Source organism: Leptopilina boulardi, unplaced genomic scaffold (genome assembly GCF_019393585.1).
Source record: "Leptopilina boulardi isolate dan_hultmark-lab unplaced genomic scaffold, ZJU_Lbou_2.1 LbouV2_302, whole genome shotgun sequence".
Taxonomy (NCBI): Eukaryota; Metazoa; Arthropoda; class Insecta; order Hymenoptera; family Figitidae; genus Leptopilina; species Leptopilina boulardi.
In genome coordinates, this window is record NW_026137866.1 from 1365329 (window position 1) to 1393219 (window position 27891).

General features: G+C 28.9%; 1 protein-coding gene and 2 long non-coding RNA genes across 5 annotated transcripts in view; 2 read left to right on the top strand and 1 right to left on the bottom strand.

Annotated features, from left to right (window-relative positions):
* Positions 1-96: 96 nt before the first annotated feature.
* Positions 97-1614, top strand: LOC127282768 (uncharacterized). Its single transcript, XR_007843246.1, has 2 exons — positions 97-268; positions 1099-1614. It is a non-coding gene; the product is annotated as an uncharacterized LOC127282768 (long non-coding RNA).
* Positions 1615-9254: 7640 nt separating this feature from the next.
* The window catches only part of LOC127282752 (ankyrin repeat domain-containing protein 50), a 56443-nt gene continuing 37806 nt past the window's right edge, over positions 9255-27891 (top strand). For 2 of the 3 annotated variants that reach the window (XM_051307224.1, XM_051307225.1), the window contains exons 1-2: positions 9256-9723; positions 27779-27813. The gene's annotated coding sequence lies outside the window, so the exon portion shown is untranslated. Of the gene's footprint in view, positions 9724-27778; positions 27814-27891 lie in introns of all 3 variants that reach the window. The other variant, XM_051307226.1, reaches the window with a different exon arrangement.
* The window catches only part of LOC127282765 (uncharacterized), a 49022-nt gene continuing 39161 nt past the window's right edge, over positions 18031-27891 (bottom strand). The window contains exon 5 of the long non-coding RNA XR_007843243.1: positions 18031-18522. This is a non-coding gene — a long non-coding RNA (uncharacterized LOC127282765). The remainder of the gene's footprint in view (positions 18523-27891) is intronic.

Sequence of the window (27891 nt, forward strand, 5' to 3'; positions counted from 1 at the left end):
AAATTTATTTTCTTTCAATTAATATAATAATAAGTACATAAAATGCAAATGCATAAATTAATATGTATTTATCACAAAAATTATAGAAAAATTTTGACAAAAAAAGGAATTATTATTCACCATAAAAAAAATCAGTAATATTTTTAAAAATTACACAGCAAATTCTATTTTTCTTTTCTGTGGGAAATAAAAGATGAAAAGTCGTCGGTATTCTTTCCATTTTTAATTTAAAAAAGTGCCTGCGGATATTTTACATCAACATACATAGGTACGATTTTATATGGTGTTTTTAAAAAATCATAATATATATGAAAAATTATTATTCACATATATATGAAATAGTAATAATTTTTATTAATTTTTATTGAAGATAAAAAAAAGTATGAGAAAAAAAAAGAATTTTTTTTTTATTTTTAATATTAATTTAATTTTTGAAAGTACTTTAATGGCAGTTTTTTTTTAAATTTGTGTGCTCTTTTTTTTTTTAATGAATAATGCGAATAATTCACATTTTTGATGAACACGTGTTCAACCAGCTACGCTACTGGCTGAGCGTAGCTGGCGCATATTGATCGCGAGGCCCTTATCTATCGCCAACCGTGAGCCAACCCTTAGTTCCTTTGCACTCGCATTATGCTTCAGAAGGCACCCTTGGTGACACCGGGAATGTTAATTTTTCGGAATTTCACGCCGCGTTAGCAACACTGATGAATAAATCCATGTTGAAAATCTCTTAAAATAATATATATGTTGTTTCATCCACTAAAAAAAAAAAAATCTACTCGAAAATTTCTTTCCTCCCCTAATTTTCGTTCTACAAACATCAAAAATCAATTATTGGGTCAGAATTTTAAGATCACATAAAATTTTCAAAATTTAATTAATTTTCAACTTTAAATTATAAATATTTAATTATTACATAATTTATTAATCAACTTTTTTAGAAATTAGTTTCATTTTTTTCTCAACGATTTTATACTCTGAAATGTATGCGGAATATAAAATTTTTAAATTTTACCAAGAAGAACATTTTTTTATTTAAAATATTAAATTTTTTTTTGTTGTTTATAACTAATGAACAATTTTTTTTATTTTCAGAATCATCACAGTTGGAGTAAAAAAAATTATTGAATATTAAACTTTCTAATTCAATTAAATTAACATTTGTTAATTTCAGCTATATAAACAGCAAAATTAATGATTTATGGATTCTTTGCGAATACTAAAATTCCCAATAATGATTTTAAAAAAATCCTCGAGACGAAAGAAGAAGTAATTTGAAAAAAAAACTGAAGTACATGAAGAAGGGGATTGTATCTGCAAAATAAAAAAAAAAAGAAGAATCGGGGGTGGTTAATCTCATACAAAGCATCTCCCATATGAATATGTAAAGGCACACACTGTCTATTCCGAAATATTTCGAACCTATATACACTACATATGTGGTCCAAGAGCTCAAGTGGAACAAGACCATTTATCCTAAACTTCTGCAGTTGAAAGGAATGTCACAATTGAAACAGAACGACAATGCAGCATCAAGCTTATTGTTTTCAAGTAGCCTGCACACAAAGTATAAAAAAAATTATTTTTTTTCTCCCAAAAAAAAAAATGAAACGTTATCTTTATATATGAACCAATTATATTTTTGCTTCAATTTTTAAAATGACAATTTTTCCGAGACAAGAAGAAATGCGACAAATATTTACGTAACTGAAAGCCAAAAGATTAGCTCTCAAAATTTGGAGCTAAAAGAAAAATTAAATAGAAAGATGAAATAATCACAATGAGAGAATCATGAAAAAAATTTTTTTTTTTAGAGAAACGTCAATATTTCATTCATTAAATCTGCAACTCTAGAGTTTCATTTCCAATTAGTCTGAGGAGGAGGAGTTTCTGTCCTATGTCGGATAGTAGCGCTATAACGACTTATTGGGGCTATCAGAGTACCAACCCTTCACACAGTAAAACTGTCCTGCTTTTCAACCACCGGAAATCCTTTCGACCCTCTCCCTGATATATACTAGAGGCCCTGGACAGTAACTTTTAATTGCTAATTACCACTTGTGTGTATTTTTTTTTTAATCATCTTTTTAAATCATTTCAATATAATGAATGTTGTTCCCCTTTTTTCGAGAGATAAATAATTGATCATTTTTCTAATTAGAATTTAATTAATAAATTGTCCTGACAAAATAACCAATTAAAATTCATGTTCATTATTTTATTCTTTTTTTTATATATACACTATAATCTGATATTTACTCAAAATCAAAAAAATATTCGTTGTATTTAATTAAAACTTTTTTTCCATGATATATAATAATTATTATGTAAATTTAATTTTTGAAAATTAAATTAATTTATCATTTGTAAATTAATTTTTAATGCGAGAATTAAATTTTATGTAAAAAATTGATAATATTGGCAAATTTTCAATTATATTATATAAATTGCTTGTTTAATTTTCAAATAATATTTACATTGATTTTCAATATTCCGCATACACGAATTCCAAATTGATTATTCAGAAGAGAAAGAGAGAGAGAGAGAGAGAGAGAATTTTGTCTTTAGTGGTAGGAAATTTTTTTCTATTAAAACTTTCTGGTTCGTTCCAAACGCCAATAGAGCTGCATTCTATCATATATTCAATTAACATTCTTTCAATGAATTTGCTCTAATTTCGCTAGCGTGTGCGTTGTGCATTTATTATTATTATTATTATTATTATTATACAGAAGCTCATTGAATCGACAATAATTTTTTTAAAGTTGAGGAAAAAAAACAATAAACAAAAAGCAATCGAAAAGTCTAAAATAAATTTTGAAAATATTCTTCTATGTAAAATATTGTATTATTTGAGATATATACACACAGATGTAAAATCTATAAATGTGTGTATTTTTAATCCATAAAGTGTATGAATTTTTTTTTTTAAATATTTGGTTTCAATTTATTTACACGAATGAAAAAAAAAAATGAAAGATATTTGATTTTTAAAAAAATAATCCTCAGACAAAAAAAAATTGTTTCATCATTGGATTGGAAAGGATCGATTTTTAATTTCAGTGAAATTCTCTGGAGCATATATATGCTATATATATAATTTTGTGAACGCACTTTTTAATGCGTTTTCTTTTGAAAAGACTTTGTATTATAGATACAATAGATATTAAAAAAAGAGATTTAAAAAAAAAATATATATTTTTACGAATTTTTGAAAATTAAGACAAATTTTGATAAATATTTGGAATTTCTCAGCTTTATGTGTGAGCGTTCATTCTGAAATCTAGCGAGAAGACGCATCGATGAAAAAACAATTCCCTCAGGAATGTTGCGCAGATTAAGCGACATAAAAAAAAAAACTTTTAGAGAACTTTATGTCTAAACGGATATATACTTTTCGTTTATATATTTTTTTTTTGCGCAATAAAAATTCAATTTAAACTATTAAATAACACGGAAAGTACAATAATATCGACATAAAATGTTTATTATTATTTGAAAAAAAAAACTTCAATTGTAGAATCGAAGAAAATTTTTTCTTAAACAAAATAAAATTTGAAGAAAATTATTTGTTTTTGTATTTATTAAATATCAATGTAAAATAAAATTAAATATAAAATTTACGGGTTTGAATTTTAAATTTCCACCAACACGATGTGGTAAATGTTTTTTTTTTTTTATTTTTTTTATTTTTTTCAACTATACAAGCGAAGTTTGATGAGGTGGTATGTGCCCAGTGAAGCACCGTAGAAATGCAATTTCTGCTAAGCCACCATAAAACATACAATTTTCTTGGTAAAGGCAGAATAAAGTTAATCCGTTGACCACGAAGTGGTAACGTGTCCTATCTCTAGATTCACCATTTTACAACTCTGCACTCATTTAAAAGCCCGTTTTATGAAAATATTTGCCAGGTTTTTTTTTCTTTTTTTGCTGCACGCAAGAACATATTCTTAGTCCCAATTTATTTTATTGCAACTATATTTTTTTTTTATTTTATTAAATACAGTGAAAAAATTTTTTTTATTCAAATAATCGATTGCTTGACTGTGCAAAAAAAATTTATTTTTAATAAATATTTATTTACAACAAATAAATATTTATTTACATCAAATAAATATTTATTTACAACAAATAAATATTTATTTACATCAAATAAATATTTATTTACAACAAATAATTTTTATTTTAATTAAATATACTATATTTAAATCAATAATTTCTATATTTGAACAAATAAAATTTAATTGACTCAACTAAAAATTATTTGGTTCAAATAAATATTTATTTGATAGTAGTCAAGTAATTATTTGAATCAAATAATTTTTTTTCATAAAGAAAAAATGCTTTCAATTTAAATTTCGATAACAAAAATTATTGAACGTATAATATAAAAAAATATTTAATTGAAATAATCAAATTAGTTGATTTAATCAAACATAGAAATACTCGAGAAATACATATTCTTCGAAAAATACTTTTAAAAAAAATTCATTATTTATACGCGGAAAACGTAAAAACTTGTCTAATTTAAATAAAAATAGTATTTAATTTTATGAACAATTTTCTGCAATTTGCAAGCAGTATATGTATGAAAGTCCTAAATTCGTACATGTATAGAATTGAGAGTTAACTGTCGACAGCAGCGAAACACGCTTTGGATTAGTGCCAAGAGTACAAAATTGTTCCCAGGAAATATTTCGATTTTACCCTTCAATTTTCCTAAATATAAATTCCAAATATTATAAGGGTGAGATCTATTTGATAAAAAAAAGAAATATTTGCAAATTAAAAAAAAAATTTTTTTTTTGCAAATAAAAAAAACTACTTCCTGGAACTTAAAATTAAAATCAGTATAGCGACTCAAAATCATTTCTAGAAGAAAAGCGCAAAAGGATTCTTGCGAGATAAATTGATGCGATTTGAAAATTCGAATTGTATATAACCTTAAAAGGAAATGGTGAAAAAGGTTTAAGGTTTTGAAACGATACTATACGGAAGAGGAAGAATCGTATAACACGAGTAAAATTCCTGAAGGTGCAATAACGACCTGAAACACTTCGTTGCCATAAACGGTAACCGTTATCATTATGATACTCCCAATCAAACGGCGCCCAGTTGTCGGTTTTTTTTTCTTTCAAAAAAAAAAAGAAAGGAAGAAAAAAATTCCGCTTTTATGGTTCAAATTATTTGCTAATTTTTTTTTTTAAAGATCGATTGTCTAAAATAGAAAATTTTTCAAAAGAATCGAAAACAATTTCTCAATTTCATTTTTCTGATAACAATATAATATTATATTTTTTCGTCTATTTGTTTATCGCGCAAACATGAAAGATTTAAGTATCTCACTATTCTTCAAAAAGTCACGAATCCCGCAAAGAAGGAAGTAGTGTTATTTATTGGCGCAACAGAAGCTTTAGTAAACTTCTACCTTACAGATTTACTACGAGCTTCCATTAATTTTCCAATTGCAAGTTTGGTTTCGCCTCCTTCCCTTAATCTCTTTTTGTTTCACTATTTTTTTTTTAATGGTAGATTATTTTCTACCTAAAAGTTATACTACTCTTCTTTCTGCACTTAAAAAAAAAATCTTTATTTTTCCTTATAAAAGAGAAAAAATATTTAATTTAAAAAAAATTTTTTATTTCTAGAACAAAAAAATTTTATATTCAATTAAAACTTAATAAAATATTTCATATTTTTCTTAAAGAGAAAAAAAATTCTTATATGAGGTTTTTAACGCGAACAAGTTATTCAGTTTATATACGCATTCTATGTGTCATTCTTTTCAATTTTTGCATAAAACATCACTCGAGTTTCACTTCTTTGGCATTGAAAGTCATAAAGCGTTTAATTATGTCTCGAGTTTTAGTATAAGAATAAGAATTATTATTATTAATTAATTAATTAATTAATTAATATTATTATATTTAGAATATGAACCTTTTTTTTTTAAGCAAATATCCTACAGTTTTTATTTCAAATTTTAATACTGTTTCTGGCTAACTAAAACTATCCTATTCTACTTGGAAGGAATTATTTTTAAGTTGTAATATTTTTTTTAAGATTGCAATAGCAAAAATAAATTCAATGTCTGTAACTTTTTTTTTAAATAATTATAAAATGAAAATTTATTCCCCATAAGAAAAAGTAGAAAGATTTATTGTTTTTATAAAAAAAAATTGAAAAAAGATACAACTGTTTTTGTCATCGTGATGCACGAACGAAAATTCAATTGTTCTCGTGGAAATTTTAAAATAAAATTTAAATCTATTTAAATTAAAAAAATTTTATAACTAATATTATTTGGCGTCAAGTCTGCACTTTAAAACAAAGAATCTATATAACCATAAAGTATTTTTCTTTTAGTATGATAAATTTTCCTATACCTATACAACATTGTATACCAAACTCTGGTGTGTACCTATATATATATAGCTACATTATAGTGGTCGAGGGTTGCTTGGAGGTGAGCAGAATCCAAAGAGTCTCATTACCACGACACCGAGGTAATTTGTGACTCCTGGTTATATTTGAAGTAAAGGAAAGACCACAAAACAAACAACATTACAATTCGTTGGAATATAAATCCTTATTTTTTCTCGTTAAACCAATAAAAACATTATTCTTTCACGACAGAGGTTCAAAATTACTCGCAATGAATCATACAATTTGTTATATACACAAATATATATATTTTTTAATAAAAAAAAATTTTAATTCATTTTCAAAGAAATTATTTTTATATGTTCGATATATCAAGATTTACATCTTTTTCTTTTTTTTAATCAGAAAATAAAGGATAATTTAGAAAGACTTGTAAAAGAATTCATTGAATGGAATATACAGGATTCTAGAATTCTCATCAGTTTCCCTTATGTCTAAAGAAACTTGTGTATATATATAGGTACACAACTTTGGGACATTCTCTCAAGATTCCCCCTCTCCACAGGAACTAAGATTAAACTAAACTCTAATCAATCAATCTCTTTCCGGAAATTGTAACATCGATTCATCTTAATGAAGATTTATTTCTTGAAAACTTTAATATATATTTAATTCTATTACCCTTAATACCGAAGATTATGTAATCTTTTCTAATAATTCCATTAGCTGTATACACTGAGAAAAAATTTATTTGAACCAATTTTTTTTTTTATTAACAATTTTAATTAATTATCAATGACTTAGGTGCATCCGATTAATATATAGTTAAAACTAATTTTTTGTGTTTGGAAATTTTGCACAAATATTTTTATATTAAAAATAAAATGAAAGAAAATGTCTCGACATGAAATTATATACATAAAATATAAAGAGCAGTGTGTCTATTTTACAGTCGAATGATTATATAAATAATCTGAACTTCAATTTGGAAGTTGTCTGAATCTTATATAGACCTCAATCTCTTCAATACATTTATATATGTACTTGAGTTATGTAAACTTGTTTTAAGTTTGAAAACTTAGCGAATTTTAAATTTTCATTAAATTTTCAAAAACTTAAGAAAATCTCACTATTAAATTCTATTTGAAAATAATTTCACGAAATTCTTGTTTAAATTTTTCTTATAAAAATTTGACTAATTTCACGAAATTTAACGGCGTGAAAATCAAAAATCGACTAGAGTCACGTCTTTTGACCGCGTGAAAATAGACAATCGGCTAAAGTCACGTCCGTTCACGGCGTCAAAATAGACAATCGGCTAAAGTCGCGTCCGTTTACGGAGTAAAAATAGACAATCGGCTAAAGTCACGTCTTTTGACAATCGGCTAAAGTCACGTCCGTCCACGACGTCAAAATAGACAATGGGCTAAAGTTACGTCTTTTTACTGCGTGAAAATAGACAATCGGCTAACGCCACGTCTTTTAACTACGTGAAAATAGAGAAATGGCTAAAGTCACGTCTTTTGACGGCGTGAAAATAGACAAATGGCTAACGCCACGTCTTTTGACGGCGTGAAAATAGACAATCTGTTAAAGGCACTTCCGTTCACGGCGTCAAAATAGACAATCGGCTAAAGTCATGTCCGTTTACGGCGTGAAAATGGACAAATGGCTAAAGTCACGTCATTTTACAAAGTGAAAAAAAAGTGTAACTTGAAATGTATTTAAGTGATTATTCATTGAATGAAAATTAGTATCGTTATGCGGAAAAAAAAGAATATAATTAGCTTTGAAAAATCAAGCGATTGAAATGGCAAAAATGACTCATATATCGCAAGTGAGAGTCCTTGTCGACATAGTAACATCATCAGCAAGGTCTTTTAACCAAATATGTGTTAAGGTGCTTAAAATGCATATAAGAAAAACTGTTCAAACTTGTTTAAAATTCACGTTTCATTATTATCATTATTCAAGTTTTCATACAAAAAAAAAAAAATGTCCTAACTTTAAATATTAATATATATTCCTTACTCAGTGAAGCAAATCATTTGGTTATAAGCAATTTATTAACTATTATTCAAGATTTATTTAATATATATGTGCTGCATATAAATGTGCTTATATACACATTCTATAAAGATGAATGATATTTTGATGAGTTGAAAATGATTCACAGAAGAAATTATATTCAATTATCATTTGAATAAATGCGGAAAATTTATAATGAATTTTTTATAAATTTATATATCATAACAAATTCTATATTATTTATTTGAAACAAATACCATTTAATTGGCTCAAATAATTAAATTATTTAATACAAATAAATATTTATATAATCTATTTGAATCAAAGAAATTTAGAAACGAATAAGTTAACCAATTTTACCCCTTAAAGGGGGTAAAAGTTGTAGATAAACGAAAGATAATGACTAATCAACAATAATTCGGTCCAGAAGGAGCGGACGAGGGCAAAGTAGGTCATAGACCTTTAGTAGGTCATCTACTGCACGAGAGTTGATTATACAAATTCAAAAAAAAAAATTGAAGAAAATGACTCGTGAAATACAATTTATGTTTCACACAATAATTCAAGTAATATTATAAAGAAAAATAGCAAAAATTACAGCATATACGAATCATGATTTTTTTTTTTTTGTAATAAATTTTTTAAATAATTGACATTTCTAAGAGAACCACTGTTGGACAGCTGAGCCCCGGGCACAGGAAGGTGCGGGGGGGTGCGGACCGGGCAACTATATGGGCAAAGAAGAGTTAGGGGGGGGGAAAGGGAAAACCAGCAACGAGCGCGATCTGCGGGTGGGGGGAGTAAACACAACGGCGCCTCTTCACAAGAACTCAGAGACCCAAGTAGAGTCAGTCTGCTCACAAACGCGTTCTACAGAGGAATATATTGCGTCTATTTTTTTCACATAAATGAAACAAAATATCTTGAAAATTACAATTTAATTCTTTAAATAACTTAAAAAAAGTACTTTTTACCATCACAGTTTAGAGAAAACTGAAATTATTATTATTATTTTTATAATTTTCCTTTGTGAAATTATCAAAGTATATAATTTTTTTTTTTTAAATCCCATGGTGAATCTGTGCGATTTTCGAGACCCTAACTAAAACGACGAGAACGATTCCAGGAAGGGGAGAAAAGGGGGGAGTGATACGTTTTCTTTTTTTTGTGCCCTTTTAGGATGTACAGTTTTGTTTTGTGTTTAAGTTCAAGTGTTAAAGTGATTTTTTTATTGTAGCCAATATTATTGGCAGGGAAAAGACGCGATGTAAACAAGACAAAAAAATTGGGAATTTCAATTTAGTGGTGAGTTTCTTTTTAATAAATTATTATTAATATAATTTGAATATTTAGAAGGAATGACTAATGTTTTGATTTACTGATTGATGAAGATAGAGTATGTATAGTTGATAAAGACGGATCGTAACCAAAAATAAATCTGGTTTCAAGTAAATTTTGAGGTTATATTTGTCTTACATTCTGTTTTTGTTACGCGGTGAATCTGATTTATCATTTATTTCTTTAAGTTGTTTTTTTTAAATCTAATTTTATTTGAAGCCTGCATTCAATGACACAGTATAGATATTAGTTATAATAATTATATTAAATATATTACACTCACGTGCATTTTCCTGGACCTTTAACGAATGCAAAAATTTGGTACTCACCTGAAATAAAGAAACAAATATTTTTATTAGAAATCATTTATCGCAACATTTTTATTATATTTTTCTAATTAATTCCAGTAATATTAATTGGAAAAAAACATCTAAATCATCTTTAAGATGTTCATTTTATATATATATAATCTTATTATTCACAAGAGATTAAATGAGATGACTCAACTGTAAACAATTTGAGAACAGGCGGATCAATTCAATATAAGAGGAGTATTTTTGCCTTTTTCGGAGCTATATAGAATTTATTTTTGACGAATTTGAAAGGGATATTTATATTCCGTTATTGTGATGAAATTTTCGGAGTAAAATGCTAAAAAATTTTTTTTTTTAGAATTACTCTTTATATTTAACATTCCTGTCAACTTATTCATAGACCTTTTTTTGCGTGAAGTATATTGTTAAGTAGTTTTACAAAGATAAAAGCCACCACTCTATAATGTATTGAATATTGTTGTTGAAAATTCTGTAAGATTAAATCCATAATTTCTTTTACCTGTGGCTATAACATTGACAATTTACAACTTGAGTATCTCATTGACTTGAAATCAGTCTCTCGGGCAAATAAAATATTCCCTATAAAATTTATTGCTTTCCAACGACTTCTCTGCGCAAACTAATGTCATCTAGAATAATCATTATATTGAGAATTTCTATATGGTATGGGATTTTGAAGTAATCGAGAAAATAGAAATACAATTTTCTCGTTCAATTTATCAAGGCCCTTGAGTTTCAAGTGACTAGATTGCAAAATTAAAGTACTTGACTAATTTGTGAATAATCTATTATAAATATCTAAAACCTACTTTTACAAGACGAGAATTTTTTGAAAATCAACTTTTAGAGGAATTAACCACTTCTATTTAGACGCAGGTAAGTATGGTAATATATAATAAATTGTAACAAATGGAATCGAAATTTAAAAGAATTTTTTAAAAGAAAATATAAAAAATTATTGCATTTCTCTATTTTGAAGTACTCAGGCAATAAGAAGTTTTTAACTCGTTATCTTGCGGTTTGGCAAGAGAGCTCTTCACATTATGTTTTTTATAGCTCATTTGTCTTATCGATCGAATCTCTCAGATTAAATAACATCGAACTTATTACATAGCTCTGGTTAGCGAAACTTTGGAAAACAGAGAAAAATGAATTTGATATTAGCTATAATTTTTAATTAGCTAACAAATATTAACTAACATAGCTTTTTAAAATTCCTAACACAATTTAAAATGCCCTAGATCATTTTTCCATCCTACTAACTTTTTTTTTTTTATCGAAAGAAAAAAATGCGTCACACACTCCCGCGCTGAAATTGCACTTTGAATTTTTCTTGGAAGCGAAAAGAATAAATTCCATCGAAAGGAAACTCAGGTTCGATGACAAGTGTGTATATATATATATATAGATATATATTTATTATACACATATAAACGTTTCGTGTATTTGTGACCATAAAATGCATGCACCTTATATACATTTCATATGGAAAAGAAAAAGAAGGAACATGCTTTGTGTATATTGACTGACCCATACCCCCGGGTGTTACCAGGGCGGTAAGACAGGTAGTGACGTCATCACCCCAGCTGCTTCTCTTTTGTCCGTCTTTTCCGTTTTCTCTATATGCACCTATACTAAGACACATTTTATGGGTTCATAGTGTTTGTGTGTGGGGCAAAGTCGTCACGATGGTGTATGGACCCCTCAAGCAAAAATCACTTGGACGTGAGTACCTCCTAGAGGTCGGATTACTTCAGGGCGTCAAACTGCATCATCGTTTTTCTCTTTTTTTTTTGTCACGATTTTTAAGGACGTACACGTGTCCTTTTCGAAGGAGGATTAGTAAACTCTTTACTTTTTTTTTTCTTCATATTGTGTCTAAAAAAAAGACATCAATGCAGAAATGTTACCATGGCTCAGATCGGGCTGCCCTATTAAGGAATGAAACGCCGCGTCCTGATTAGGAAATCCATATTTTCTGATTGCCCTAATCAGGCGTTGCGTTTCTATACACTGCAAAAAAAGAAGTTTAATTTCAACTCTCCAGGGGATGCTATAAAAGTCTCACCCATTGGGGAGTTAAAGCAAAGGGAGTTCAACTTTAACTCCTTACACGAGTTGAAGAATATGATTCTACATTATAAAATAACTCATAAGGGAGTTGATACTGAACTCCCTTCCACTATTCGTTAATTCCTTTTTCGAGTTGATTTTTAACTCGAAAAATCGAACTCCCAACTCCTAGTGCTGTTAACTACCTAAAATTTTTACAATGTACTAGAATTCTGATAGGGCGATTTCTACACGAAAACTTTTAAAAAAATAAATCATATATATTTTGCAGTGCAACAAAATCTGACAGATTGGAAAAATAACACAACGAATAAACAAGTTGATTATACCATGTATATACCAGTGGGAGGAAAATTTTTGATTCGATTATGATATAGATGTTATGATGGATGTTAAAAATTGTGCGAGCAATTTATCAGTCCAATTTTTCACCCCCTTTGACATTGCGACATCGTTTATCAAGCGAATAGAATGCGGCAACTTGTTCGACACTGTACACCGCAGAATGACTAGTGAAAAATTTATAAATATGATGATCAAAAATTTTATATACATCGAAATTGGATATCCTTTTGTTAAGGATTTTCATTTTTTTTTTTCAATATCAAAGTGTAAAAACAATGTTTTTCCTATATATATGTTTTCAAGCAAACGTTATAATATTATATTAACAAATGACTATAAGTTGGTAATTAAGAATATTGCTTGAAAAGGTTGACTAAGTGCGTGTCTCGTCAGCTCTGTTCTCTCTCCAGCTTCTTCTTGATATAGATCGCTCTGGAGTTCAAAGAGCAAGCAGTCTCGGGAGAATCGCCATGTTGCACTGACGAATGTCTCTGCCATGTATGGGTATGCTCCTCGAATACTACTGGATGGGTCTGAGTGACTGCTCGAATTTAATATGAGCACGCTAGGGATACATATTCTAGATCCTCGGGGGCAAACGCTGGAACGGTTTTGTGTGATGGAAAATGAGAGAACGCGGGGGGGAGAGGGAGGGAGAGAGAGACAACCGAGGAAAGAAAAAGTCCATATCAAGATGTATTCATTCTCCTTTCGTGAATTTATATCAAAAAGGTGTTCCATTGACTCATTTCACTTTTCAAAATTTCGTATGGTAACAAAATCGTATTTAAACCAACATTTTTTTTTTTTTTGCAAAATTTTGATTGGTTGACACAACTAAAATTAGGAAAAATGAATTCTTGAAACCAATTTTGTTGACGCAATAGGAAAATAAATACCAATAAAGCGTTTTGAAAATTCTTTTTTCAATAATACCTGTTTAATTCATCCAACAGTGGATGATAGTATCCCATTATTTAACAAGGACTATTTTGGAAATGACACAAGCCAGAAGATAGAAAACTATAAATATAAATTTCTGACTCATTCAGTTTTGAAATTAGCGATATCGTTCCAGTTGAACGAACACGCGGAAAGATTTGTTTTACTTTTGCCTCTGGTTTCCGCATGCTGACTATATAGAGAGAAAGAGAAAACCAAATGGACTTAGAAGAGAAGAATGAGCTTTCAGAAGTTTTTATCTAGCCACGAATTCTCATTTCGCAAATTACTCCCCTTTTTCCAACAGACATTGCCCGCCCAGTTATAAATTATTATAGAAGCGAATTCCTAACAGGCACAATCTTTGGAATATAATGCAATTTCTAAATTCCAATCTCCTGTACTTGTCAATACAATTGAGTTGTTTTGCTATTACAAAAAAAAATTGTTTCGAGTTTAATTTTACGATGAGAATGTATAGAAAAAACTAAATATCATTTTGAATTTTATATTTACAAATATCCGTTTATATATTTGAGCGAGGTTTTATGATCTATTTTTCGTGCTGAAGAATTTTAAACGAGAGGCAAGGTTGCAGAGGCAGCAGCCGTTTCCGAGAATTGTAAATTATTATGTCATCATTCCGGCTATATGGCTGAATCTATTCGCGAGCTTAATAAATACCGCTGGAGAGTGAAATAAATATTTGGTTATCTCAACATGAAAAATATAAATATAAGTTTTTATTCATTTTAGATAACTTTAATTAATGGTGTCCGGTACCGGAAACGTTATTTCGAGAAGTAAAAGTGTACGACAAAACAATGAAAGAAATAATTCTTTTGTTTTTTTTTTTTTTTATATTAACAATTGTCTCTAACTGTATCAGAAAAAATTTATTTCCTTAGGAATATTTAGTAGACATGTAAAAGCAAATTTATGTAAATTTTATGTCTAGTCTTTCTGCATGGTATCCATTTCAAGGGAGAATGTTTCTTGCGGAAGATAGTGTGAAATCTCCGCGCGCACGTACCTTTCTTCCTTGTAGCGTGCTTCCGGCCATCGAATTATGGTCGGCACCGCACTGGCTTTAATTTTATCGCCCTCTATTCGCAAAACGTATGTAGACAAAGTTTATTCGTACAAAATTATTCTCAAATGTGAAATGGCATGCAAGTAGACTGACAGTAGCGAGAGAAAGGGGGTTATCGACCATTCATGTATTAACCTCTACAATTCGTCTAAAACGATCGATTGGAAATGCGTTGATAGTTCGACGAACGTATTGATGGTCGTTTTCCCTGTATTTGTGTGGCGCAGCATAAATTCTACGAGTTGGCATGCGTGAAATGTTTTTTTTTTTTCTTTATTATCCGTTACATCACCAAAAACCAATATATGTCAATGTTAAATAATGGGATATTTATTGAAATTTCGATTATTTGATATAATAATTAAATATGTCAATGTAGGAGAACCTAAAATTTAACAGATTAATCATTATCTATCAATGATACGAGTGGCTTCAATAAAATATACTACTTCCATTAAAATTTTAGCAATACTATTTTGTATTATTCAAAAATTGGGATTTTCTTTTTTGAATTTTATATATGTGTAAACGTTTGCGTGTAATGGAGATTTCTAGGAATATATACACAAGGCTTTTTAGAAACGAGTACTGCTTGTACATGAAAAGAAACAATGAAATAGACCCCATGCCAATTGAGTCGAAACAGTATTCAACTTGCATGAAGGTATATCGACGGATATTGATTCTATATAATAGTTACTTTGGCTTCAGTCTTCAGTTTTATTTTATTTTATTCAAGACTCTGCGGTCTTTTGGAGTGAATCACATGACCATTCAATAGTTATTACTTATTTCTTAACTTTCATCTGAATAAATTCTCTATATAGTTGAATACAACTCGCACATACTGAATTATTAACTTTATCAAACTTTGTTTCCTTTTGCTTTGCTTTCTTTTTGTCATATTTTGCTATTTCTATCTAATGAATTGTATTTAAAATTCAGAAAAAATGTTTTCTTTTTACAGGAATTTAACATTATTATTATAACATACATAATTGATGTAATTTTATTCTAGAGAAATAAATATTTTTCATCATTAAAAAGAAATTTTGATTTTAGAGAAAACGTTTCAGTAAAAAATAAGGTAATATTCTAATCTTTTTTTTACTTGCCATTTGAAGACAAGTCTCCCACGCTAGTTGCTTATAAATAGTGCTTGCGTTAGTCTTTTTGTATCACACAAAACATTTGAGATTCAAAATTAAACATGTGTGCGCATTATGACATAAGATTGTGCAAATTCTATATAAAAAAAATTTAGCTTTCATTAAATAGAATTTAAATAAAAATATTACATTCAAATTTTACGTAGAAAAAACATTTATTTACTTTCGAAAATTAAAATATTAGATATACTTTGTAATTTATGTAATTGTAAGAGATAGGGCGTTTCTAGAATAAGAATTTTTTTTCCATTCGCTAATCAGAACTGATTTGCTATTGTAATTCTAGAATGAGAGTCAGATCAAAAAAGAAAAAACTCGATTTATCAGGTCACAGAAAATTAAAAGGCATTAAAATAAGCTGCAACGCTTCTTATTTTAATCCAATTTTGTTTATTTTAATACCAAAATGGATTAAAATAAGCAAAATTGGATTAAAATAATAAGCGTTGCAGCTTATTTTAATGCCTTTTAATTTTCTGTGGTTCCAATTAGCGATTCTAGTTGATTTACAGAATTCTGTGCAAAAATTCGACATTGAACAATTTCAACTGTTAACCTATTTTTATAGTACTAATTTAAAAAAGTTAATAACCCTTTCGGTATCCCTATAGGTTTTAATGTATATAAGTCCTCGCCCTTTCAATTATAATATTCATAAATAAGTCCCTCAGTCTATTCGATATTATGAAATTGAAACGAGTTGAATTTAAAACGGAAATTTGAATCCGATTAATAATCAATGTTGTTGAAATTGGAATAATTTCCTATTCCAGGGCAAATTCAAGAGGCTCACAATTAAATGCATGAGAGTTTGCGAAATGAGTCATAAACTAGTAATGTAAAATTACATATACTATTAATTAAGGTTTAAAAATTTTATAACCTAAATTTATATTTTATATAATCATTTTGATATAAAGGAATGTTAAACGATGTCATAATAATTTTAATGATGATTTTAGCGATAATGCACTAAAGAATCGTCAATTGAAATGCAATACAAGTATACAAGATTCATGAATCATGTAGATATATACCTTGAAGAAAAAGGAAATGTGATTTTGCACTCAACACTTGACAGTTTTCAGTCTCATCCAGCGGTAGCACAAACCGATATCGATAGTGTATATGTATATACACTCTACGTGTTAATATTGTGGAAATGTAAGCGAAGAAGATACGATAATCACTCGTCAACATGCCTTACATGTTAGTCAGGATGGGTTATTGTAAGAGACTTCCATGACAATTCACTTCTGCGAGATATTATTTGACTCAGAGGTCATAGTATAGAAAATTTAATTCAACAAAATTGTCACAAATTCTAACGAAATAAATTATGTTTTCAATGGAAAATTTACCTTTTCATATATTCATAAATGAAAAGATTAGTTAACGGTTACAAAAAATAATGTTTGCATTTAAAAAGGTTGTCATTACGAAAGAGCCAAGTCAAATCCCAGGACGCGACAGGGACTTGCTTTCTTTTTTTTTTTTTATACACGTCTATATGAAACATCTGAGAATGGTGTGCGGAATACGATGTGATGATGGAAGGGGGACATGGAAAAAGCACTGAAAACTTTAGCGACGAAAGCTGTAAACTTTTAGAGAAGGGAAGTGCAGCTTTTTTATTATTCTAGCATCCATGTGTGTTATTTTTCTTTCGATATTATTTTGCGCCAAGGCAAAAATATATATTCTCTAGATAATATACAAGTATCCATATATATATATAACGATAAATAAAATTTTCAAGGGTTTGCGTGGCTCAATTGAAAAATGTCGAAAGAACATTTTTGCGACAAACGATTCAAGAGAAATATATGTTTCAAAATAATAACTTTCAATATAGAATCGATAAGAATTTTTGTTTGATTTTCCATTTATATTAAAAGTGTTTATAATTTTTTTTAATATCAATAAAAATATTAAGAAACTAATGTCTGTAATTAATTACAAAAGTGTATAAATTATATACAATTATATAGAGATGGCAATAAAAATTAAATATTCCTCGGAATATCGGGAAAAGTGTCAAGTGGGAGAAAGTTTGAAAAATGATGTTAGTTTCCCATCTCTATTGGTCTTAGGTCACACAGCGGTAATGCGGGTCACTCGTATAAATCATAAGACACCTGTTCATGACGCATTAGAGTTCATTTGCTTTTTTATCTATTTTACTATAGACTTATATCTTTTCACTTTGAAAAATCTAATGAGAGCGTAAAATGTGCAGATAGAGGTCGATTAAAAAATCTAGTATAAATTTTCTAATATTATTTATATAAAAAAAAGAACATTGACTCACCGATCGCAGATTCCTTCGACGTAAAGCGACGGCAGCATATAATTTCTTGATTTTTATCCTGGAGTTGCACATTTCACTTTGAGAAAAAAACACTCACACTTGATTTTAAGAATTTCGAACACTCCCGTAGCACACTGATTAAATACTGCGTTACACGTTAGAATCATAAAATGAATTTTAATAAACTTTAAAAACTTGGGAAATATAAGTCGATCGCGGTTTAAGATAAATTCGAACACTCCCGAAATAACAAATTTTTCAGGTCATAAATATTAGGGACAAATAATATTTAAATACCCTCAAAATCGTTTGCAGTTTTACTTTTGTTAAATCCGCAAAAAAAATTGAATAAGTCGAAGCACATATGTAAAAGCATTCCACCACTTTAATTTGTTCTTGACAAGGATTTATATTCTTGTTAACGGGACGATTTGCAAGCCTATGGACATGGAAACAGAAGTCCTGAAGAGTCATTGGACCATTGTTTTGTTGCCTTTCCTGGAAAACAAACAGACCCAAATGATTAGTATTTCTCTTCGTAAAGACAGAATAATCACAATTTTGTTCTAAATCAATTTAATGCGTTTAGTTGGTTTAAAAAATTGCCAAACTTTAGGCAAAATTTTTGTACATTTGGTCCTTAAAGGGTTAACTTGCGTATAATTTTGATAAGTTCTATCAATTTTTAAAAAAAGTAATTTTGAGCTACAAATAAAATTCGAATTTTTAGGAAAATTTTCCATTTTGATAATTTCAGAAATTAGGAATAGTCTTTAATATTTGCAGATCCTTCTGATGGGATTATCCTCAACTAAAACGCCGGCTTTTCGTTTGATCTTAGCTCTCTCTCTCTCTCTGTGTTTGATTATTACCGTGTGTTGATCCTCTCTACATCAACATGACTAATCGATACTAAACTACCTTGCGCATTTAAATACCATCATTCAATACCTTTTAACTTATTACCATAAGTTACAATGTCAATGTTGCATTAATAGTAGAAATATATTCTATTTTTTTTTTAAAAGAAAAATCCTCTATACTTTATTAACTCTGACTGTTGGAATATACAGAATAATGTTACAATAAAAAAAATGGTATAAATAATCCTTATTATCACATAATTTGATAATCCGAGGATAGTCATGGTTAATTGATTCATAAAAATAAGGATTATTTATCTGTAATTTATTTCGTGCATGAGTCATAGTAAAATAAGTTGAAATTCTCTATTCATATATATGTTGGTGAAAGCTTTAGCGATACTGGTTACCGTCGATCGTAATATTATTTTATTTATGATCAACATGGAAAGCTGTTGCACTCAACATTATATACATATATTCTTGCATGTAATTTGCGTCGACACACGAAGGTGTGTAATATCGGTAGCTGGACACAACGATTTTTGCGTGACAACCAACGCGCCTGATCGTTGATTCTAAGCGTGAAGAATTTATTCTTCGCACGTTGAACCGCGCATATCCGTCTTCTCTATATCTGATTTAATCGACCTAAGCACCGTGAAGAAATATGCTTTTTTTTATAAGAAAAACATTTCACGCTGATCAAATCCTTTATGTTAATAATAATTAGAAAAAAAAGTCTTCAAGATTAGTAAATTCCATTATGCTATTATATGTTACTTTTTACTAATTTGAATATAAATAAAAAAAATTCGTTGGTGAATTTGAAGAAGATATAACATCACAACAAAGAGCAATGACTGATTTTCCAGTTGGTGAAATTAGACAGCAAAGTCCCTATTGAGAAGGGTGGAATGATATTGATTTTTTACTCGGGGCGCCAGAGTTCTGATTCCCCTGCCCCGAAAACTCTTTATCCATAAGCCATACTGTCCCGGGAGAATGGTTTCATCGACACGATTCACACCACATCGTTGGATAGATAGGGGTCGAGAAGGAGTAAAGAAGGGGGAGGGGGGGGGGGTGCAAACTGCTTATTATTCAGTTCGCCATTGCCAGAATTCTGAATTCGCGGCTGCATGTGTCAGCGATGCACAATGCGTTGTATTAAAAAAAAATGCACTTTCCTATATGTAGTTCTTTATATGAAAGTTTGGCGCCTTTCAGTCGCATATCAGAAAAAAGTGACGAATATAATCGCAAGGAAGTATTGGTTTCTTACCAAAAAGTAGTAAAAAATCATGCAAAGTGTTTAGTAGTACCAAACGCTGACTATAGAGCGCGTGCAATTGTTCTACGCTATAGAAACCTCTACTTTTCTCCGCGTGGTATAAAAAATATTACATTTTACAAAAATGGAATTAAAAGATTTGTACTTTTTTTATACTTGTCTTGTACATTAAATGAAACTAAAGATTCTGGCAGTGGGCCCAAAATGGTTAGCCATTCAGAAGAGGTAGAGTGGAGAATGACTTCCGGTGGTTTTAGTAGATGAAAAACTAAGTTAAATGAAAAGGCTAACAAACTAATTAAACTACCTTTCCATCGCTCGAAGCCGACCTGGCGGCTTGACTTCGTTTCCGTTTTCCACGTCCCACTTCCGCGAAGGTCTTCGCTGAACGGATGCACCGAGCATTAAGAGCACAAGTATGTACATAGGCCTCTGGATGAGCGAACTGTATATATGTAAATATACATTTCGTGCTCGCACACATTGACAAGAAGAACAAATTGTTTTAAAAAAAATACTTCAAATCTTTAGAAAATTTTCTTTTCCAACTCATATAATGAATATGCTTCATTAAAAAGCATTTTTTTTTCTTTAAATAACATTTCATAAATCTATTATTCTAGCATATAATAATATAAATGTCAAACATTTTAAAATTTATTTTAATAAGTTCAAAGTTCGATCAATTGGATGTTGACATTTTCTTGTTTAATTGTTCAGAATTTTATTTTTTATATGTCTGACCTTTTTGAAACTATAAACTAAATTATTTGAAGAATGTAAAATTAATTTAGTTCGTGTGTGCTTCATTATGATGAAGAGAAACTCACATATATGAATTGTATTATTGAGAACTGCAAAATTGTATTTAATGAACAAGTTTAATGAAATATTGTTATCGTATAATTGATTTGATATTTAATTAATTTAGAAAGGTTGTTCGTTATAAATTGCTTTGGAAAATTTTCTTTTCATTTCAATCATATTTTTCTATGTACCTGGAGGGCATATATATACATAATCAGATCGTATATACACGAAAATGGTTCAAACATTTGATGAGAGAAATGTATATATATGATTTTTCATTTTCTGTTCTATTCTGCGATTGACAACTTAATTTTTTATTATAAAATAATAATATTATATAAGTTATATGAAAAAAGTAATAGAAAATGTCAGAAAAATAAAATTGTGAAGAAAAAATATTCAATTTTAGTTATATTGATTAAAAAATGTTTAAAACTTATTTATTGACAAACATATTAAAATTGAATTATTATTATTAATATAAATGTGGCGTTTTCTCATTTAGAGATAAGAATTAATGCAATGTGAAAGCGGTTTATGGTAATCATATATGAGAAATTGCTAAGTTATAATCGGTAAATTTATTAAATTATATATACGTGCACATAACCTATAAGCGTGTGTGTACCAATTAATATAAAATTCTGAAATTATCGTATTTTTTTAAAAAGATAATAAAAATGCTAATGTTTTACTTCATCAAACTGAAGTGGACACTCGATGAGTGAAAAACTTAATAAAATTTACCAGGCTCCACTTAATTAATTGTTTGATTAATTAAGTATGACAGTTATATCAGAAAATCAAAAGAGGGGGCTTTGTATTTCTTAATAAAGTGGAAGCACTTTAATGAATGTTCCATTTTTAAACAGATGATTAATTTTTAAAATTATCATCAGTTATTAATAATTATTCTATTTTTTAAAAGAAAAAATTAAAGAGAAACATCTATTAAAGTTTAAAGCTCCCTTATTCGCCTTTTTTTTTTTAAAGAAGAATTTTCCCTATAGTAATCTGATTTTTGTAATAATCGCGATAACAGTTTTGACCTTATACTCCTTTGATTTAAACTGTTGAGCGTCCCACGCTTTGGCCTTTATGCTTGAATTCGTGTCAACCAATTCCATTAAAACCGAATCAAGTGTGCAGACGCGCCTACACAAAATACCAGACCGAAATTTATATACTTTTAAAATTTATAAAAAAAAAATAAATAAATAATTTTTAGCGTCATCGTAAATAGTTTTCGCGAAAAATGAGACTTGATAAATACGACATTGATTGGACATAAAATAAGGGCTGTGATAAATAAAATGAATTTAAATTAAGTGCAGCATAAAGTTTCCATAAGATTTAAATTTACAGTTTCATTTTTTCTCTAGAGATGAATATGAATTAGAAGAAATCCTAGTTTTTTTATTCAATAGAGGATATAAATAAAAGTTTTTTTCCTAAATGAAAATATAGTCGCATCTCATTGGCTTCCTTTTCAGTCAAGATAAGTGACCATCAATCACTTGTGCAGACGAATTTATAACTAAGTATGTATATACGTGGGTCTTGACTCGTTTATTCAACTAGGTACAAACACTTTGATTCTTTAAGACTTGAGTTTATAGTATAAAAGCTCAACGACACCTCCTACGAGAACTGCGTTTTCAGTATAGGAGTGTCAAACGTTTATAAATAACCTTAAAGGGGCGGTAGATGAGCTTTATTCTTAGTGACTTCGCCACATACGTCTTTCAAATATTATACACTTTTTTTTTTTATCGAGAATATGATTTTGTTTCTCTTGCAAAGGTTGATGCACTCTTTCCTCTCATGTGTTCATTCTATCCTTTTTCACAGTCGGATTATTTTAAAATTAACTCGCACATAAGCCAAAATCGACCAATTTTTTCTCTACAGAAAAATTGTATCCGATTATTTGATTCATAAATTTTTTTTTTATATCAAAATAAGTGGGTGTGGAATAAAAAAAATAAAAATAAGACAAGTTCCATAATATAAACATGGGAAAAAGAAGAGAAAATTATCTTGACGGTTTATGTTATGACTAACATTGAAAAGTTGAAAATAAAAAAAGTGACAACGGCATGGATGCTTGAAGCAAGTTATCTCAGTAGGAGTTAAGTCAAGAAAAATAGAGAGACACGATAATAACATGGGAAAAAAAAAATGTATACCAATGTGGAATATTAAAACTATTTCTTAGCAAGTAAATAACTTGGAAGTAACTAGGAAAAAAATTTCAAAGCTTATATGACATTTAATTACCCAAAGTCAAAAGAACACTGAATTAATTGTGACCTGAGCAATATTGGGAATAGTGTGTGAGTGCATTAAGTCTGAAGGAATTCTTTTAATCTGGAGTTTCTTGATCCTACTCCAAATTGAATCCTCTTACCCCTTATCTTTCATGGTGCAGTACCAAATCGGTTGCCTAGGAACTTGCGCCCGGATGAGCAAAATACTCGTTTCTCGAAACTTGTTACGGCATTCTTCTCGGAAGTGCTTCTGCATGACCGAATGAATGAATGAATGAGTAATGTCTGCCATGAATTAAACATGCAGACGCGTGCGCGCCACCGGTTACTCTATACAGCGATTTTAGACTTCATTCTCTGAATTTGCTAAAACACTTTATATAAGGTCTTAATATGTCACTTTGGTATTTTCTCATACAGATTATAACGTTTGTATATAGATACTTTTCAAACAAGAATTCCACTCATCAAAAATTGGAATTTGAAAACCTGCCCAGCGCTTAATTTATCTCTCCGCATGAGGATTTCAATATGCGGTACAACTAAATCTCTAAATACTTTAATCCCAAATCTTGTTTACGTCAATTTGTTACATTTCACGATCATTTTAATCTTCAATCGTTATATGTGGCCAATAAAAGGATTTATTGCCAATGTTCCATTGCAATAGGTATTATAAAAATAAATGTACTGCACAATTTAACGCAGCTTTTTTTAGTATTGCTTTTGTCAATAGTTCACTCTCTCTCTTTTTTTTACTCATAATTTTGCATATTTCACTATGGCGAGTTTTAAAATACAAATAATATATTGAATTTAAATTCGACAGTGCGTGAATTTACAGCTATAGCCAATATTAAGTGCACCTGATGAAATATAACGTTTGTTTTGTAGAGAGAAAAAAAAAGATCGCATTTATTTTGCAACACACGCGCAGGCGAATGTGAGTAAATGTTTGCATTTAATGCCTTATATTTTTGAAAATTGAAAAGACCTCTGTGGTGAATATTATACAGTCGAGTTTCACAAACATGGGGTTTCATTTAGAAGACTAAAAGAGGTTCTCTCTTTTCTAAGGGGTTCTTGATATATATTTAGCAGCATGTTGAGGCTCTTGCTTCAAGTTTTATTAGCCCACAGGGGGATCAATGAAAAACTTCTTGACGTCTCTTGTGTGAATTATTGGGAACATCGCTTTTTTCCACGGTTTTCGCGAAACTTTACATCAACTAAAATATACTTTTAACGTATAATTAAAAATTCATTCACATCAAATCGAATAATCGATAAGAGAACAATTACCTCGATAGCTAAATATATATTTAATTTTTTAGTACTTCTAAGTTAAAATCTTCCTTCTTCGCATAGTTAATTATTTAGATATTCCGATATTTTTAATTCCGTTTCTTAAATTTTTTATTCACTTTTATCTGGTGATAATTTCTAATATATAAATCGCATTTTGCTTATATTTCTTTTTTTTCATTGCTCGATAAAATATACAGCGAAACAAGGTGGAATAAAATAGAGAAAAAGTGATAAAAGATTATAGTTTTGGAATTCTCAGACCCACGCTTATTTCGCACCCGTTATACGCGTGTGGATAATGACGTATGGTTTATTTGAGAGGCGTCAAGGTTAATTCTGGAAACGGTATTTTAAATAAGATTTCCTCATTTCCCGTCTGTCATGACTGCAATTTTATATATACATATATATATATTATTAAGAAATTCTCAACTACTGTCATATGTCGTTGTCCTTAACACCTTTTTATGGCGCCCGCCTTCTGTTTATTAATAAACAATATTGAACCTTGAATTCAATCTCCCAGGATATATAATTTTCCTATATAAAATTATGGAATATCAATCCTTTTTAGAGTAACAATTTTTAGAATTTAAAATAATTTAGAATAATAAATTTGATGAGTAGAAAAATAATAATATTTCTAATTAAAAAATTTTTCTCAAATAAGATCATCTCTTAATTGGTGTTGTTCAACAATGGCGATTCATATAAAGACAACAGGAGAATTGTATATCCAACAATGAAATAATATCTGCTTTCATAGTTAAGAGTTAATTATCACGCGCAAGTATTGTATTCCTAGATAAAGAGACTATTAACATAATTATGTTTGAAAAATAATATTGTGACAAACTACTCACGACTTTCGCGTATTCTTAAATCTCACAAGTGTTCTATTTATTCATTTTTTTTATATTAAGAATTATTCTAGAAAAATTTTTAAAACAATTACATAACAAATATTTGCGACAAAGACATAAGTATCGCTTTTAGGAAAATCATCATCATCATGGAAACATGTTGCACGCATATGTGACGTACAAACCCCGAAGTCTAATGATCGGATGTGCGTGTGCAAGTAATTCACGCACATTGTACATATTGCATACATTTGCGACATTCAAGAGTTCGAGACATCCGGTGCAATAACCCTCTTGATATATATACATATAATAGTAAACTTATCTTTTTTCCAATGGTCGAAGGTTACACCAACTATTTTAAATTAATAATATTACCGAACTTTTTGTCTTCACCCTATTACCAAAAATTGTATTATTTATTTAAGAAAATACCAAGTTGGGGAAAATTTAAAAATACTCACAAGATATGAGAATAATAAATTGAGTTCAAATTTATTAATAAGTTCTACTTTTATTTCTCATTGAGCCATTTGAAACAGGCGCGACCGTGTCGATGAATGATTAACACGATAATTAAGGCAGGCAATTAAAATAATAAATCAGTCTAATTACCACCATAGTTTCTACATATGTATATATATTGGAGCCACTGTCGCAGGCTCGCCGTTTTACGAATTAATCGATTCTCAACTTATCGATTCGTGAAAGAATGAAACGAGAGGAAGAGGCAGAATTCAACACTCATAATTGGCCCTGGGGTTTTTTTTTCTCTTTTTTTTTAAAACGTACCTACAATAAACGAATGCAATTAGCGTCGTCGGCAACTCGATCTAGCAAGATATTATTTCATGTCTGCGAAATAATACTCATCTTGTTAAGCTGAATGACGCATGATTCTCAGTGAGTCAACGAGTTTTCTACTCTTCTTATATTACACATACAACTGTCTAGTGTCATCTTTCGTTTTTTTTTTTTTTTTTTTTTTTTTAATTTCCAGCATTAATTTCACTATACCACAGAAATAATGTCAAAAATTAAAATATATCTTTCTAAATTAATGTCTTGATTAAAATTTCAATAATTTACGTAGAGGTTTTTGTTTTGGGAAATAATTGCGAATACACTTTACTTCGAGGTATTCGATATAAAAATAATTTTATCGTTGAATGCTTTTAAAGATCTCTATTCGAAAAGAACGTGAAAGCATTTTGTAATGGTGCTTTTATGCATGTCATTTGGCTCGTGAGGAAACATGAAAAGTGCCTGAGGTGCGCCCTATCATGTTGGATAGGCATTGACGAATTCCATGGTTTCGCATATATGAAAAAAATTTATTTCATTCAAAATAATCTTGTACTTGCTTCGAAAATAAAAATTTCAAAACAATTTTTTGGTTTAAATAACAATTTTTTGGTTTCAATAAATTTAATAATGTTTATTTGAAACTAAATAAATTTTTTTAAGTATATGTATACGCGAGGGTAAAGTTTAAACTGCGAGTTAAGGTAAATTTATGCTCTCAAAACCCCACTTTGCAGATTCACGAAATTTACTTCACAATGTAATATAATAATGACGAAGTGACACCATATTTATGTCGTCCCTAAACCTTTTGATCCCAAGATATATATTTCTTGTTATAATATATATAATCCCTATCCTCTTACATTAAATCAGTTATACATAAAAGTATATATACTAATTTATTTACTTTCAATTTCATTAAAAATTAAATTATACAAATTGAAATAAATAAATAAACAATTCAATTAATAAATTCTTGAATTAAATTATTTAAATATAAGAAAGTTTAAAGATATAAATTTACAATTACAAGATACATACATGGTGTTTTTAATCTTTTAAATATGTTTTGAATAAATAATTTTCCACCTCAAACGATTAAACAAGTTTATACATATGACTGGAACCTGAAATATCGAGTTTGCGAACTTTGATCTACAAAATCAGAGATTCATTTCCGGAATAGGAAGACTGCTGCGATTCAGAAATATCAGAATACTCGAGATTCTATCGAGAAAGTATATCTATAACGGAACATAGAATCCTCTCTGTACTTTTACTCAAATAATTATACTCTCTATCTAAATAAGTGAAATTTCACTTATATTACATAAAAAGAATCTTTGTATTTAAAATTATATTTAATTTACCTTATAAATTTTTATTTCTTTCTTCCTTTTTCGAATCTATTTTCAATATTTGGAATTAACTATTTTTATATTCTATTTGTTGAAAAAAAATTTCCCTTTCTAAGAGTGCGAGCGAGCATTGCGAAAGTATGAGAAATGAACTAATAAAATGTCTGTTTTCTGTTTTCAGAAACACATGGGAATTAGATCGACTATTCTGTACTGGTAAGTGTTGTCTACTGAGTTATTAGCACCTGACAAATGTTTTTCAATTACCTATACAGAACCAGAAATATACGTCAA